Source organism: Aethalodelphis obliquidens, unplaced genomic scaffold, assembly GCF_003676395.1.
Source record: "Aethalodelphis obliquidens isolate GAN/ISIS:26980383/991018 unplaced genomic scaffold, ASM367639v1 scaffold14, whole genome shotgun sequence".
Classification (NCBI taxonomy): Eukaryota; Metazoa; Chordata; class Mammalia; order Artiodactyla; family Delphinidae; genus Aethalodelphis; species Aethalodelphis obliquidens.
Window position 1 is genome coordinate 3819346 of NW_020837958.1, and position 18133 is coordinate 3837478.

Sequence of the window (18133 nt, forward strand, 5' to 3'; positions counted from 1 at the left end):
ACTCCTTCATGTTGCAGGTGAGGAGATCAAGGGTTGAGCACAAGTCAGCTGCGGAGATGACAGCAGAGCTGGACCGAGAGCCGGCCTCCGGGCTTTGTCCTCAGCCTCGGTTACATCACATGTGTACCCTCAGGTGAGCAGTCAAGAGTGGGATCACGGACTAGCTCTCGCCACCGTGGAAGGAGAGAGGAAAACTTGAGGAGAGTGACTTCCCATTGAGGCTAGAGCCCTCTCTCACACCTTCCCAACACCCCCAAACTGCCTGCAAGATAACTCTGCAGCCCCTGATTGGGTTTCTGCCTTGGACCTCCTCCTCAGCCTCTCCTCTCTAAGACCCTCTGCGGGAGTCTTCATTCTCCGACCCTTGTAGCACTGGAGGCATTTGACATTGTTGGCCATTCTCCCCCTTGAGCCCCCTGGTATTTGGCACCAGCGTCTGTTGGTTCCCCAAGTGGCCCGTAAGCAGGCCTTTCTCCTTCACTCACTCCTCTTCTGCCTTGCAAATGTTGGTTTTCCTTAGAATTTATTCTTCATCCTCCAGTGATCTCACGCATTACCACTTACATACATTCCCCAGCTTTTATCCCAGTGTCGTTCTCTCCTCCAAGCTCCAGACTCATGTTGTTAATGGGTGTGTTGACATCTCCACCTGGAACCCTGGAAGGCACCCCAAGTAACGTGTTGCAAACAGGAAGCTTTGTTTTTCCTTCTAAACCTGCTCCTTCCCTTTTCCCTGTCTTGCCTAATACTATCACCCTCCATTCAGCCTCCACTTTGGAGGCAAACTTGACACTTCTTGCTTCTTTCCTGCCAGTTTCACACCAGTCACAAATCCAACCCATCCTTTCTTAGAAATGTCTTTCTAATCTTAAAAGTCTTCTAAACCCACCCACCTTCACTGCCTGGCTGTGTTGTTTCTTTTTTTCGCTAGTGCAATATTTTCCTCATTGGTCTGCACTCTCTCACCTCTCTTCAGCCCAGCCTCTTTATCGTCTAAAACACAAACCTGAGTACGCTACTTTCTTTCTGATGAAACCTCTACTAGAATAAAAATAAAAACAGCAAGGAGAATTTTTTAAAGTGTAATCCTCAGTGCTGATGAGGATGCTGTGAAACAGGCAATCTCATTTATTGCTAATAGAAATGCAATTTGTCAAATCATTTTAGAATGCTGTATAAGAATACAACATAAGAGCTTAAATATCTTGTCTTTGACCCAGTGATTCCGTTTCTGAGAAGCTAAGGAAATAACCCCAGCTATGAAAAAGTTTCATGCACAAAGATATTTATTACATCATTATTTGTATAAAGAAAAATGGGAAATAACCTAACTATATTACAATGGAAGTAATCTATGATACTGGATGGCCTATTATACAGCCATTAAAAATGACATTTACTCATAGAGGACTTCCCTGGTGGTCCAGTGTTTAAGATGCCATGCTTCCACTGCAGGGGGCGTGGGCTTGATCCCTGGTCAGGGAACTGGGATCCTGCATGCCACACAGCAGGGCCACACACACCAAAAAAGACATTTACTCATAGAAAAATAAGACAAAATAAGATACACTAAAATATTAGTAATGATTACTTCTAACTGGTGGGATTATGGATGATTTTAATTTTCTTCTTTATAATTTTCTATATTTTCCAAACTTTCTACCATAAATAACTATTATAATTAGATAAGAAATTTATTTTTAAGTAATGCTTAGAATAAGTTTATGGTAACTGACAAAAAAAGCAGCATACCAAATTGTACATAAAACATAATCTTGATACAAACACGAATAAGAGCAATAATGAAATACAACAAACTTTCATCCCAATGGCTTCTAGGTGACAGCACCATGTGGGATTTTTTTGTTGATTTCACCTTCCTGATTTTCCAACTGTAGTGGAAAAAGAATGAACATTTGTGTGCATAGGTACGTACACACACACACACACACACACACACACACACACACACACAATATTAAGGAACTCTTCATTGCCCACAGGATTTAATTCACACCCCTTAGCGTGGCCTTCATGCTACAGGGACACCACATGACATTTTTAAAAATTGAGCTGTAATTCACACCATAAAATCTACCCTCTCTGTACCTACAACTCAGTGGTTTTTCCTACATTCACAAAGTTGTGCGGCCATCACCACTAGCTAATTCCGGGATATTTCATCACCCCATTTATCCTGGGCATTTCGTACAAATAGAATCATACACTATGTGGCCTTCTGTGTCTGGTTCTCTCACTTAGCATAATGTTTCGGGATTCATCCATGTTGTGGCTTATATCAGTGCTTCGTTCTTTCTTACTGCCAAAGAGTATCCGTTGTATGGCTGTACCACATTTTGTCTATACATTTATCAATTGATGGGCGTTTGAGTTGTTTTCACTTTTTGGCTGTTGTGATTCGTGCTGCTTTGAACATTCATGTACATGTTTTGGTGTGGACATAGGTTTTCAGTTCTCTTTCTCATATAGGAATGGAATTGCCGGGTCATATGGTAACTCAATGTTTAACTTTTTGAGGGACTATTTTCCAAAACACCTACACCGTTTTACATTCTTACCGGCAATGTATGAGGGTTTCAATTTCTCCACATCCTCGCCAACACTTGTTAACGTCTATCTTTTTTATTATAGCCATCCTAGTGGGTATAAGGTGGCAACTCATTGTGTTTTTTTTTAATAAATAAATTAATTAATTTGGTTGCACTGGGTCTTAGTTGCAGCAGGCGGGCTCCTTAGTTGTGGCATGAGAACTCTTAGTTGCAGCATGCATGTAGGATCTAGTTCCCTGACCAGGGATCGAACCTAGGCCACCTGCACTGGGAGTGCAGAGTCTTAACCACTGCACCACCAGGGAAGTCCCATCATTGTGGTGTGTTTTTTTTTTTTTGGCGATACGCGGGCCTCTCACTGGTGTGGTCTCTCCCGTTGCGGAGCACAGGCTCCAGACGCGCAGGCTCATCGGCCATGGCTCACGGGCCCCGCCGCTCCGCGGCACGTGGGATTTTCCCGGACTGGGGCACGAACCCGTGTCCCCTGCATCGGCAGGCGGACTCTCAACCACTGCGCCACCAGGGAAGCCCCCATCATTGTGTTTTGATTTGCATTTATTTCTTTAATGACTAATGATGTTGGGCATCTTTTCATGTGCTTACTGGCCATTAGTATATATTCTTTTTTTTTTAACATCTTTATTGGAGTATAATTGCTTTACAATGGTGTGTTAGTTTCTGCTTTATAACAAAGTGAATCAGTTATACATATATATATGTTCCCATATCTCTTCCCTCTTGTGTCTCCCTCCCTCCCACCCTCCCTATCCCACCCCTCTAGGTGGTCACAGAGCACTGAGCTGATCTCCCTGTGCTACGCGGCTGCTTCCCACTAGCTATCTATTTTATGTTTGGTAGTGTATACATGTTCATGCCACTCTCTCACTTTGTCACAGCTTACCCTTCCCCCTCCCCATATCCTCAAGTCCATTCTCTAGTAAGTCTGTGTCTTTATTCCCGTCTTACCTCTAGTTTCTTCATGACCTTTTTTTTTTTTCTTAAATTCCATATATATGTGTTAGCATATGGTGTTTGTTTTTCTCCTTCTGACTTACTTCACTCTGTATGACAGACTCTAGGTCCATCCACCTCACTACAAATAACTCAATTTCGTTTCTTTTTATAGCTGAGTAATATTCCATTGTATATATGTGCCACATCTTCTTTATCCATTCATCTGATGATGGACAGTTAGGTTGTTTCCATCTCCTGCCTATTGTAAATAGAGCTGCAATGAACATTTTGGTACATGACTCTTTTTGAATTATGGTTTTCTCAGGGTATATGCCCAGTAGTGGGATTGCTGGGTCGTATGGTAGTTCTATTTGTAGTTTTTTAAGGAACCTCCATACTGTTCTCCATAGTGGCTGTATCAATTCACATTCCCACCCGCAGTGCAAGAGTCTTCCCTTTTCTCCATACCCTCTCCAGCATTTATTGTTTCTAGATTTTTTGATGATGGCCATTCTGACCGGTGTGAGATGATATCTCATTGTAGTTTTGATTTGCATTTCTCTAATGATTAATGATGTTGAGCATTCTTTCATGTGTTTGTTGGCAATCTGTATATCTTCTTTGGAAAAATGTCTATTTAGGTCTTCTGCCCATTTTCGGATTGGGTTTTTTGTTTTTTTGTTATTGAGCTGCATGAGCTTCTTGTAAATTTTGGAGATTAATCCTTTGTCAGTTGCTTCATTTGCAAATATTTTCTCCTATTCTGAGGGTTGTCCTTTGGTCTTGTTTATGGTTTCCTTTGCTGTGCAAAAGCTTTGAAGTTTCATTAGGTCCCATTTGTTTATTTTTGTTTTTATTTCCATTTCTCTGGGAGGTGGGTCAAAAAGGATCTTGCTGTGATTTATGTCATAGAGTGTTCTGCCTATGTTTTCCTCTAAGAGTTTGATAGTTTCTGGCCTTACATTTAGGTCTTTAATCCATTTTGAGCTTATTTTTGTGTGTGGTGTTTGGGAGTGTTCTAATCTCATACTTTTACATGTACCTGTCCAGTTTTCCCAGCACCACTTATTGAAGAGGCTGTCTTTTCTCCACTGTATATTCTTGCCTCCTTTATCAAAGATAAGGTGACCATATGTGTGTGGGTTTATCTCTGGGCTTTCTATCCTGTTATCTCTGGGCTTTCTATCCTGTTAGTATATATTCTTTGGAGAAATATCTATTTAAATCTTTTGCCCATTTAAAAATTAGGTCATTTGTCTTCTCATTGTTAAGTAGTAAATATTCTTTGTATATTCTAGACACTAGTTCCTTATCAGACATATAATTTGCAAATACTTTCTCCCATTCTGTGGGTTGTTTGTTTACTTTCTTGATGGTTTCCTTTGAAGCATAAAAGTTTAAATTTGATGAAGTCCAATTTATCTATTTTTTCTTTTGTTTTGTGCTTTTGGTGACATAGCTAATTTCTTATTTAGGATTTTAGACTTCCTGGCCCAGTCCAAGGTCATGAAGATTTACACCTAGGTTTTCTTCTGAGAGTTTCATAGTTTTAACACTTACATTTAGGTGTTTGATCCAATTTGAATTACTTTTTGTATGTGGTGGGAGGTGGGAGTCCAACTACATCCTTTTCCATGTGGATATTCAGTTGTCCCAGCACCATTCGTTAGAAAGACTATTCTTTTCCCATTGAATTATTATAGCACGCTCACTGCAAACCAATTGACCATAAATATAAAGGTCAGGTGACATTTTTAGCTTAATTTCTAGCTTCATCAGTCTTCTCAATTTGCCAGGCTTTTCCTTTCCCATCTCTGATACCTTTGGAAAAACTGGTCCTTCACCTGACTTCCATTTGTCTTGTTTGCTGACCATCTTCATTCTCTTGATGTTATCTGAACCCACAGCCGTCCCCTCTTCCCCTGGCAGTCAGATTCAGGGCTCTTGGAGCATTTTGCTCAGACCTCTGTCATTACTCTATCCACATTGTATCAAAGTTATTTATTCATGAGTCTGCCTAGAAGGATATACTTTAACCTATCCAAGAGCTGCAATCACGTCTTCTTTTTCTCTGAAGCACGTAGCACAGCACCTGGCACCTAACAGGGATTTCATAAATGTTGAGTGACCGTTGACTGAAATTTCTGAAAATTAGGACTGCAGTGAAGACTTCAACGGGAAGAGAAAAGAACAAATTATATTGGATCAATGCCTCCCATCCTCTCTCTCTCCAATCCCAGAGAACAGTATTTGTTCATTTATTCTAGAAGTTTTTACTGAGTACCTATTATGTGCCAGGCATTGAGCTAGAAGCTGAAGATAACATGGTGGACACAAATAGACATGACCCCTACCCTTAATGGAAAGTACAGTGTAGAGGGTGAAATCGACATCAATCGAATAATCATATAAACGTGAAAAATATGAGCCCCTGTCATGAGACCATGTCTTGTTCTCTCTACCTACCTCCTGCTCGTGTGGTTATTGACAATTTGGCCACCTGGCTCCCTGACTTCCTCTGTACCTCTCCTCCTGCCGTTGTCCACGGTGACTGTAAGATCCACATAGATGACCATGCATCCCCCTGCCTCTCGTTTCTTTTCTTTTTTTTTTTGCGGTACGCAGGCCTCTCACTGTTGTGGCCTCTCCCATTGCGGAGCACAGGCTCTGGACGCGCAGGCTCAGCGGCCATGGCTCACGGGCCCAGCTGCTCCGCGGCATGTGGGATCCTCCCGGACCGGGGCACGAACCCGTGTCCCCTGCATCGGCAGGCGGACTCTCATCGGCAGGCCACCAGGGAAGCCCTGCCTCTTGTTTCTTGATGCCTCAGTGCCACGATCCCCGTCGTCTACCTCAGCCACGGAGTCAAACACAGACCTGGCCACAACCACAGTCCTTCTGGAGTTTCCGTTCTAACCATCCTAGTCAGATCATCACCACACATCACCCCAGCTCAGTTATCCTGGGACTCCCATTCCCACAGTTCTCTGATCCTGCTAAGCTCTTCAATGCCTCGACCACTTTTTTCACTGTCCTTACCAGCCCTGACCCAGGCCCTCCCTTTCCTCCTCACCCAGCCTGGACTCCATGGCCTAGTATTATGATTGCTCCATAACATCCTTGCTCTGCTGTTTCCACCTGCCAAAACCCCCGCCCTGGTTAAACCCAACAGAGCACCTCCTTTGCATCTGCATTTGGGCACAGGAACGTGGCTGGAGAAAACACCCACAACAGCCAGGACAGGTTTCATTTTACATTTAAGTCTGCAAATCAGTGGACTGCCTCCGCACTGCCCAGCGATCCTGTTGCAGTGCCCAGTCACTCGGCCACTCTCCAAGATGCCTCTTTGTCCCTTCTCCTCTTTTCTCCAGCTTCACTGCCCTTCTCTTGCTGGCATCTTCCTATTCATGGGGAAAACAGGCCATCAGAATGCTCATTCCCCACCACAAACTTACCAACCTCCAGCATCCATACATGTTTGCTCTGTCCTCTCTTCTGTTGCAAATTACAGATCATCCCTGTGCCTGTGTAATGCCAAGCTCTCCACCTGGGCCCTGGACCACATTCTTCCTCACCTGCTCAAGGACTGGCTGCAATTATCTCCTCTCTCATGAATCGCCATTGTTGCCCTAGCTCCTGGAGCCTTCCTTTCAGCATACAAATATGCTGTAATACTTCCCATCTTAACACAAATAAAAAACAAACCGGAAACACCCTCCACAGAGCTCATGTGCTCCCCTGGCTCCTTCCCTATTTCTCTGCTCCTCGTTTTGAGCAAAATTCCTCAAAAGACTTGTCTGCATGCCCTCCAGCCTCATTTAGTACTTTCCCAATTTGCTGTCTCAACCCTAGCCACCCTGGCCTTCTGCTGTTCTTTGGGCTTACCAAGTTCATTCCTGCCCCAGGGCCTTTGCACTTGCTGTTCCTTCTGTCTGGAGTCGTCTTTCCACACACCTTTGCATGGTTTGCTCCCTCATTTCACTGGGGTCTCTGTTTAAATGTCATCTGCTCAAAAAGGCTTTCTCTGCTACCCTTTTGGAAACCATTACCCCTACCCCTGATGCCACACCAATCCTAACCCAGCTTAATTTTCCTCATAGCACTGATCACTGCCTAGCATTCTATTACACATGTATGTGTTTATTTGATTATTGTCTCTTCTTCTGTTAGAATGGAAGCAACCCAGGGCCGCCTTTTGTTCGCCACTACATTTCCAGCCTACAGAATACCATCTGACACATAGTAGTCACTCAATAAGTATGAATTAATGAACATATGGATGGCTTTACACGATTCTATGAGATTGTAGGAGGGAAGGATTCACCCAGTCAGGAGAGGTGGACAAAGCTTCTTTGAGAAAGTGTGCTTACACTGATATTGGGACAAAAAGAGAGGGTTAATCAGGTGAGGGAGGGAGGGACAAAAGTTCTAGATAGAAGGAGTATGCAAAGGTCCCGGAGCTGGAAGGAGTGTGGTGAATTTAAGCTGAGAGAAGGCCTGCTTGGGGGCACAGGGAATGAGAGGGAGCGGGTGTGCGGCGGGCAGGAGACCAGGCCATGCAGGGCCTGGAGGGCTGTGATACTGCTCTGGCTTCTGTCCTAAGAGCAGTGGGAGGCCTTGGATGAAAGGCACAATGTGATTAGATTTGCATTTGAAAAGATCCCCCTGATCCACTTATTATTGCTAATAATGATGATATGATGATGATGATAAACGCTTGCATCTGTATCGTAAAAGGTCTTTTTCAAAGTATTTTCACGTCCTCTACCCTAGCCTCAGCTTCTTGAATCCATCAATAAAAGCTCCCGGACTTGAGGATACAGAGTTCTCCTGTTACAGGGATCATGTTTTCTGAATCCCAAATCAGGGCACATGGTCTGACAAAGGACTCCCCCCCTCACCTTCTTTTTTTAGAGTATCCAGAAAGCTATACATTCCAATCACATTGAATTCCACATTTAACAAACTGCCTCAATTAAGAAAAGATATGCCCAGCCATTGAGACTGTTTCAGAAAGCTAGGAGAATATTATTACTGTAAGTGGTAATAAATTATTACTGTAAGTGGTAATTCCCCCCAGCCAGCCCCGTCCTCACCAAAGCACGATCACACTTTTAGAGTGACATGTGTCCTAACATTGTTGGGCCACGAGTTCAGTACATTATGACAATTTTCAAAGTCAACCAAATTTATTCTCCCTCCTCCCCTCAAAAAAAGCAAGTGTTCCTGTGAGTCTAAAGTCTTCCTCTCATTTTAGGGATGGGCAGGAAAGCAGAGGGAAGGATGAGGCCCGAGCCTCTTGGGAGTCAAGGGATCGAGGGGTCATTTCCTTCTGAGCAGAATGTCCCTTCAGCGAGGTATCCCGGGCTAATATGCTTCCGTCTGTTGCTGTTGTGTACTTTGTTTGTTTGTTTGTTTGTTTTTTGCGGTACGCGGGTCTCTCACCGCCGCGGCCCCTCCCGCCGCGGAGCACAGACTCCGGACGTGCAGGCTCAGCGGCCATGGCTCACGGGCCCAGCCGCTCCGTAGCGCGTGGGATCCTCCCGGACCGGGGCACGAACCCACGTGCCCTGCATCGGCAGGCGGACTCCCAACCACTGCACCACCAGGGAAGCCCGCTGTTGTGCACTTTGAATGATGATGAACCCACCGAATTTATGACTGGGAGACAGCCCTGGGGAAGGCAGGAGTGGACAGTGTGTAGTACCGGGGGCAGATGAGGATGAACAAAGATTATCTGTTTAATAGATACTAGACATAAACGTGCCTGTACATGCACAAATGCATACAAGGACACTGAAATCAAGTCCTTTTCTCAGTTTGGCCAGGAGATGGGCAAAGGGACTTAGTGAGATCTTGTAAATAGACCAGTGGGCGTTAAGGGGTCCTTCCAGAAGTCTCCTGGAGAAAAGCAAGAAGAAAGGGTAACTTTCTGGGCGATGGCTGTGGAGACCAGTCAGAAAGGAGAAGGTGGAGTGAACTCTAGGGACCCGGGAATTTATGGCAATCAGCTGTCAGAACTGAGAACATCAATGAGTCACGTTCATTCCCTTTGGTATTAGTAATTGGCATCATTTCACTGGGAAATAAAAGGCTGAGACGTGATTTTATAACTGCTTTTAAGTAGGGAGAAGGTTTTCCTTTGGAAGATGGTCATGAGCTGTCTTCAACCCTTAGGAGGAGGAAACAACTCATTCCCAAGCTGGTTGTAGATTTCAAGAGCTTTTCAGCTTAAATATAAGAACAGCCTGACCCTGGGGCTGGCTCTCAGTGATGACTCAGGAAGATCCCAGAGTGCCCTGAGCTCTGAGTACAGAGGCTTGGAGCTGGAGATCCCTTGGGAGGTGTGTTGTCCTGCTCCCCAAAGCCTCCTCCTCCTCCAGGTGTGGGGGGCACCTGCCCAGAGCCCTTAGCTCTCTGGAGGGATCCTCAGATGGTGAACCCAGTCACTTTCCGGGAAGGGCAATCTCCTGTCCTCTTGGGTCGCAGTGGTTGAGTTCTCCATCGAAACTGTGAAGACAAAAGGACTGTGTCCTCTCTGGGGCCATTTGACAGGAAGAGAAGTATGACAGAAGGGAGTCAAAGTGGGAAGAGACAGCAGTCTTAACTGCTGGTTGTTAACATATTTTACAGAAGCAGGTGACCACGTAAACGCATTGCTGAGGGGAGCTCCTGAAGTTCCATTAGCTTCAGGGTAAATCTGCCTTTGGTGCCCAACATTGTACGTTCATGCTGTCACTGAATCTCCACAATATTCCTATGAGATAAATATTGTTCTTTTGCAATTTTCCAGAAGAGACTGAGACTTGGGGAAGTTAGGAACTTGTCACACAACTAGGGTGTGGTGAGTGGCCCGGATTTGAAGCAGGTTAGCCCGACTCCAGAAGTGCCTCTCTAACCACTGCCTCCTCTTACTCTCCAGGAGCTTCTAGTTTCCCAGAGAAGCCAAGAACATATAAGTAGTCCCCTCACTTCCTTCCAGTGAGTCACTTCATCAAAAACAGGGAGTTAACTAGGAGGAGGTAAGGAGAGACAAGTGTTCCAGACAAAAGGATCGTGCAAAAGTCCTGGGGCTGGAAGGAATATGGTGAATTGGACAAGCTGAGAGAAAGGCTGCATGGGGCACAGGGAATGAGAGGGAGCTGGTGTGAGGCAGGCAGGTCTCAGGTGTTGGCATTCCTCCTGTTTAGAATAGCTACACCCCAGCTCTGTTCTAATTTTCTCCACTGCACTTTTTTTTTTTCTTTTTGGCACACCATGTGGCATGCGGGATCTTAGTTCCCCCGCCAGGGATCGAACCATGTACCCCCTGCAGTGGAAGCGCAGAGTCCTAACCACTGGACAGCCAGGGAATTCCCTCCATTGCACTTTTGATCAACTGATACACTCTACATTTAATTTCTGTCCCCCTGCCTTCTTCTAGAATGTGAGCTTCACGAAAGCAGGGACCACATTTGTTTTGTTTATTTCTGTGTGCCCAGTGCCTAGGACACTGTCTGGCAGTGTAGAAGGCATTCAATATATTTATTGAATTAACCAATGAAGGAATTAGTTAGTTATAGTACCAGCCTGTTTTTGGTAAATGCCTGAAGAATTTACAGCCATCAGGTGTTATAGCAGTTAGAAGACCAAAAACATTTCAAACCAGGGGATTATCAGAGAGGTTTCCAAAAGGAGGTCTGCCTATGAAGGATGGCTAAGCTAATATATATATTTAGGAGGCAATGGTAGGGGGAAGGGATAGGATGGTAACGGTCCAGCAGGCTGCTTGGCATGCCTCCCAGCCTCCGCCAGCCTCCTTGGATGTGGGCCTCTGTGCTATATTCACACATCATCTAAGTGGGTTGTGAAACACAGACACTAGCTACCAAGGGATGCTATGGTTTCTCCTTCCTTGGAGATCTTTAAAAATAGGAATAAGAGATCAACTGTCCTAAATTCTTTAGGAAGGGAAGCACTGACATTGTTGGCTCCTACAGTGCATCAGGCAGTTTAACTTTGTCATCTGATACAGCATCTCAAGAACCTGTGAGGCTGGCACTATTATTATTATCCCCATTTTATAGATGAGGAAACTGAGGCTCAGGGAAGGTAAGTCCAAGGTCACACACCTGGTACAAGATGCGAATCTCTGACTGCAGAGGCTGCAGTCTTCCTACTACCCTCAGGCCCTGAGGCATTCTCTTCTAGGCTGTCTTTTCAGGGCTTACACATTCTGTATTAGAATAGCACATGGTGCTACTTAAGGTTGACTTGTGATAATTGTGATGGCAAAAGTGACTCTTGTCACGTGACTGAATGCTGTTGATTTTAGGCAGCATTTCTTTGAGGCAGGAGCTTGGACCAGACAACCCATTCATGCCTCCCCTTCAGTGCTGTTCTAGTTACAAAGAGTGCTGTGAGTACCAGTAACAGCTTTTTAGTCTAGGGGAATATGGATTAATCACTGAATTACACACTGGGTTCCCCATGTGGAGGTGTAGTTACATTAGTGCAGTGATGTATTCCCACACCCTGTAGGTAGAGAGACCTGGAAGTAAGTGTGTAAGAATTTTACAGGGGAGCAGAAAATGGCAGGGAAAGTGAAAGTTGGGACTTGGAAGGCACATGAACTTGACCCCTTATGCATGCCATTTGAGAAGTGGCATGAGGCTTTGACATCAGACAGCCCTGGGTTCAAATCCTTGCTTTGCCACTTCCTAGCTGGGCAGTCTGGGGCGAGTCAGATAACATTTCTCTGATAGTCATCATCCTTTAGTTGTGTACGATAGAAACCAACTCGGGCTGCCATGAGCAGGGAAGGGTCACAGAATGGACAGAAAAGCCCCAGCCCCTGACCTCAGAAAGGGCCAATGGCTGACCTCTTCAGAGTGTCCAGCAGCGCTGGCCTGAGCATTACTCCATGCAGACTGAGGATTACAGCAGAGCCCTGTGTCCCATACCTCTGGGCAGGAGGGCAGGGTACATTGGCTGTCAGTTTCATCAGTGAGGGAGGGGAGTTCCCTGAAGCAGAATCAGGGCAGAAACTTTGGATAGCCACTACTGCTTCTGAGCCTCAGTTTATTCACCTGTAAAATGGGGATAATGATACCTGCCTTGCAGAGGTTTATTATAAGGATTCAAGTTAATGTAAGTGAACTGGCTTCCACAAAAAACTTCCAGTAAACAGTAGTTATTGTTATAATATAGTCAAATCTTTATTATCCCTTTTGCAGATGGTCTTTGGTAACTTATTTATTTGTCAATTCCAGGGTGCATCTTTTTTAAAAAAGGAACATATCCCTCCATAGCTAAAATAATATTGATATCATAGTTAAAACAATTAACAATAATTCCTTTATATCATCTAATATGTGAAAATTTTTTTGCAGTACTTAAATCTAGCCCGACGACTGCCTGTCCCAGCATGGTCTCTCTGTGGGCTAATGGAGGATAAGCTTATTGTAATATTCGCCTGAGCCAAACAGAATTGGAAAGGTACATTTGTTAGAGAAAAAAAAAATGATGGACTGTATTTCAAGACTAAATAGAGTTGATCTGGGATTTCCCTCTGTTTTGGTGTATTCAGGTCACCACTCCCCCTCATTAGTACCGGCTGTATTTAACACTGCCACAGTTAATGAAAGCTTTAGTAGTTAAACACGTACACGAAATTCCCTATTACTCCAGGGTGCGTGTCTCAGTCTTCTGGTGCGATTCAACAAATATTTATTGAGTGCCTACTATATGCAAGAGATTTCTCATTATAACCATTCTTGTGGAGTTCTTGAGCCAAACTTAAGTTTTTTTTGTTTTTTTTTCTAGTAAATTTTATACATCAGAAGCCAGATTTGGCTGTCTAAAGTGGGAGAGAAGGAGAATTACTTGTCTATGAATTTTAAGATCTACTAAAAGGAGCCCTCCTGGTTCCCTTGGGGACAAACATTTCATAATATAAATGTTTAAAAATCAACCAAGATTTAAAAAAAAAAAAGGTTAGCCTGTTTGTTTCTTCTCACCCAGTGACGCTTTTTCTATCAAAGAAAAGAAGGGTCTTCTGCTAAATCTATGAAACCACAGCCTTTGTGGTTTTGTTGAAGCAGGGAAAGACAGCAATTCCCAACCTGGAGTCTTCCCCAAAGACTGCTGTTTCCAGTTCCTTGAGCCAGAAATTGCTGCTTTCAAGACAGCAAGAGGAGAAAGAAAAGTTCTGAGCCAGGGTTAAAAAGGTACAGAATATAGTGTTTTATAAGACCAGATGTGAGCAATGATGTGGGGAAAATGGGCCCTCTTAGAAGCTGCTGGCGGGAGTGTAAATAGATACAACCTTTCTGGAGGGCAATTTGGAAGTACTATCAAAAGCCTTAAAAGCGATCGTACTCTTGGAATTGATCCCAAGGCAATAACTAGGGCTATACTCAAAGATTTATCCATAGGAACAGACATTGCAATATTGTTTAGAATAGTGGAAAATTGGAAATAATCTAAATGTCCAGTCATAGGGGACTGACTTAGGTTGGTTTAGTAACTTATAGGGCATCCGTCCATCATGGAATATTGTTCAGGCATTAGAAATAATGTGGTATCCTGGGATAAACCATAATGGAAAAGAATATTAAAAAGAATGTATACATATATATATATGTATAACTGAGTCATTTTGCTGTACAGCAGAAATTAACACGACATTATAAATCAACTATACTTCAATAAAGAAAAAGAAATAATATTGTAGAACTGGAGGTTCCAGGATCCATGGTTCAGGGAGTCTGAAATTATATGCAAAATTGTGTGTGTGTGTGTGTGTGTGTGTGTGTGTGCACATTTTGGGTGAAAGGGAGAATTCTTATGGATTCTTAAATAGGTGCATGACCCGAGAGAGTAAAAAAAGCCCCATTGTAGAAAACATTTAAAACAGAAAGATGTCGACAACATATTATTAAGTGAATAAATGAAGGATAGATTAAAACAAATATAATATGATCTTATTTTTTTAAAAAAATGTTTGTGTGTAGGAAAAAGATTAAAATGTTATCCACCCAAATGATAACCATGGTTATCTCAGAATGGTAGGATTATAGGTGATTTTTTCATTTTTTTGTTGAATTTTCTAAAATTGTTACCATGAGTATACATTACTATTATATTTCTTAAAAGCACTTTAAAAAAAAAACGTAAGAGTAGGGGCTTCCCTGGTGGCGCAGTGGTTGAGAGTTCGCCTGCCAATGCAGGGGACACGGGTTCGTGCCCCGGTCCGGGAAGATCCCACGTGCCGCGGAGCGGCTGGGCCCGTGAGCCATGGCCGCTGAGCCTGCGCGTCCGGAGCCTGTGCTCCGCAACGGGAGAGGCCACAACAGTGAGAGGCCCGCGTACTGCAAAACAAAACAAAACAAAACAAAAAACAAACAAAAAAACCATAAGAGTATGGACCATACAATCTAGAACTACAGTGCCTGGGTCCTGACTTACCAGCTGAAATGTCTACAGTAAGCTTCTTAACTTCTCTAGGCCTCAGTTTCTCCATCTGTAAAATGGGGATAATAGTAGTTCATATTAATAATTGTAAAACACCAGGGCCTGGCCTGAGGTAAGTGCTCAGTGAAGGTTGGTTATTGTTAACAAAACAAAAGTGAGGCAGTGTGGTATGTGCATGAGCTTTGGAGATGCATAGGCTTGGGTTTGAATCCAGGTTCACGGCTCTTTAGCTAGTGATCCCCTTATATGAGCCTTACTTTTCCCATCTGTAAAATGGACACAATAATATCTACCTTGAAATCAGCTAGGCTGATTTCAACACTAGAGAAATACATGTGCCTAATGTATAGTAAGGGCTCAACAAATGATAGGAATGTTCCAACTAAAGTAGAGTGTATTGGGAATTGACAATCAGTGTTTAAAGAACTAATCCTTTTGCTTTTTTTTTCCACACCTTAACACAAATGACTCCTCATTTACCTCATGCTAAAAGCACTGCAATGAAGAGGGTGGCTTAGCACAGGCCTTCAAAAACTAACATTCCACCTGTCTAGCTAATATTGCCACTGTGATTACTAATAAGTGTTACCTCTGGAGTTATTATCATTTTTTAAAGGCTGGCATTATTTTTCTTTCTTTTTTTAAACTGAAGTGTAGTTGTCTTACAATATTATATTAGTTTCAGGTGTACAACATAGTGATTTGATATTTTTATAGATTCGCACCATACAAAGTTATTACAATATTATTGACTATGTTTCCTGTGCTGTAATGTACATTATGTCCCTGTTACTTATTTATTTTGGAGTTATTACTATGTACTGGTCCTGGGGTGAATCATTCTTGTTTTTCTCTGTTCCTACTCTATTATCTCCTATTTCCAGAACTGAGCTACTGACGACAAAAAAAATATTGCTTATATATAAAAGAGGAGTTATTAGAGTTGACTAGAGCTTAGCCATCCTCTTCTTTCAATTTCCTTGTGTGTCCCGAACCCCACCTCCACAAATTATCTAACTAAGATATTACATTGCTGAGGACCATCATCTCTTCTGAAATTTTATGGGATTTTGGTATTTGCTAAATATTTAATATGTGCTTGGCACTGTGTGAAGTCATTGTCATATGTCGTCTTGTCTAGGCTATAGGCTGAATCTTCACTTGCCCTCATACTCCACAACCAATCCACTGGCAATTCTGTTGGCTCTTCTTTCAAGATGAATCCATAATCCAACTGCTTCTCCGTACCTCCACAGCTACTACTTTTGCCAAACCACCCTTGATTCTTACCTGAATTAAAAAAAAAAATAGACTTGATTTTTTAGAGCATTTTTACATTCACAGCAAAATTGAGTGGAAGGTTCAGAGGTGTCCCCTATACCCTCTGCCTGCCCCAGCCTCCCACATTATTAACATCCCTCACCAGACAGGTACATTTGTGACAATCAGTGAACCTACACTGATACATCATTATCACCCCAAATCCATAGTCTATATTAGAGTTCACTCTTGGTGGTGTATGTTCTGTGGATTTTGACAAATGTATAATGACATGTATGCCATTAAAATATCATACAGAATAATTTCACTGCCCTAAAAAAAATCCTCTGTGCTCTGCCTATTCATCCCTTCCTCCTCCAACTCCTGGCAATCACTGATCATTTTGTTTTCTCCATAGTTTTGCCTTTTCCAGAATGTCATATAGTTGGATTCATACAGTATGTAGCCTTTTCAAATTGGCTTCTCTCACTTAGTAATATGCACTTAAAGTTCCTCCATGTCTTTTCATGGCTTGATAGATCATTTCTTTTTAGTGCTAAATAATATTCCATTGTCTGAATGTATCACAGTTCATCCACTCACCTACTGAAGAGCATCTTGGTTGTTTCCAAGTTTTGGCAATTTTGGATAAAGCTGCTCTAAACACCTGTATGCAGGCTTTTGTGTGAATGTTTTCAACTCCTTTGGGTAAATACCAAGGACCATGACTGTTGGACCATATGTTAAGAGTATGTTTAGCTTTTTAAGAAACTGTCAAACTGTCTTCCAGAGGGGCTGAACCATTTTGCATTCCCACCAGCAATGAATGGGAGTTCCAGTTGCTCCACATCCTCAGCAGCATTTGCTGTTGTCAGTATTCTGGGTTTTGGCCATTCTAATAGATGTGCAGTGGAATCTTATTATTGTTTTAATTTGCATTTCTTTTCTTATTTATTTATTTTTGGCTGCATTGGGTCTTCGTTGCCGCACACGGGCTTTCTCTAGTTGCGGTGAGCAGGGGCTACTTTTTGTTGCAGTGCGCGGGCTTCTCATTGTGGTGGCTTCTCTTGTTGTGGAGCATGGCTCTAGGCATGCTGGCTTCAGTAGGTGTGACACGTGGGCTCAGTAGTTGTGGCTCATGGGCTCTAGAGCACAGGCTCAGTAGTTGTGGCGCACGGGCTTAGTTGCTCCGTGGCATGTGGGATCTTCCCGGACCAGGGCTCGAACCCGTGTCCCCTGCATTGGCAGGTGGATTCTTAACCACTGTGCCACCAGGGAAGTCCCAATGGTATTGTATTTTTAATTTGAAATTCTGCTTGTTCATTGCTAGTATATTGGAAAGTGATTGACTTTTGTATATTAACCTTGTATCCTGCAAACTTGCTATAATCCCTTATTAGTTCCAGGAGTTTTTTGGTTGAATCTTTCCAATTCTCTTTATAGACAATCATGTCATATATGAACAAAGAGAGTTTTATTTCTTCCTTCCCAATCTGTGTACCTTTTATCTCCTTTTCTTGTCTTATTGCATTAGTTAGGACTTCCAAGATGATGTTGAGAAGGAATGGTGAGAAGGGGTATCCTTGCCTTGTTCCTGATCTTAGTGGGAAAGCTTCCAGTTTCTTACCGTTTATGTATAATATTAACTGTAATTTTTTGCAGATGTTCTTTACCAAATTGGGGAAATTCCCCTCTATTTCTAGTTTGCTGAGAGTTTTATCATGAATGAGTGTTTCATTGTGTCAAATGCTTTTTCCTCATCTGTTGGTATGGTTATGTGATTTTTCTTCTTTGGCTTGATGTGATGGATTACATTAATTGATTTTCAAATGTTGAACCAGCCTCCCAAACTTGGGGTGAATCCCATTTGGTCATGGTGTATAATTCTTTCTATA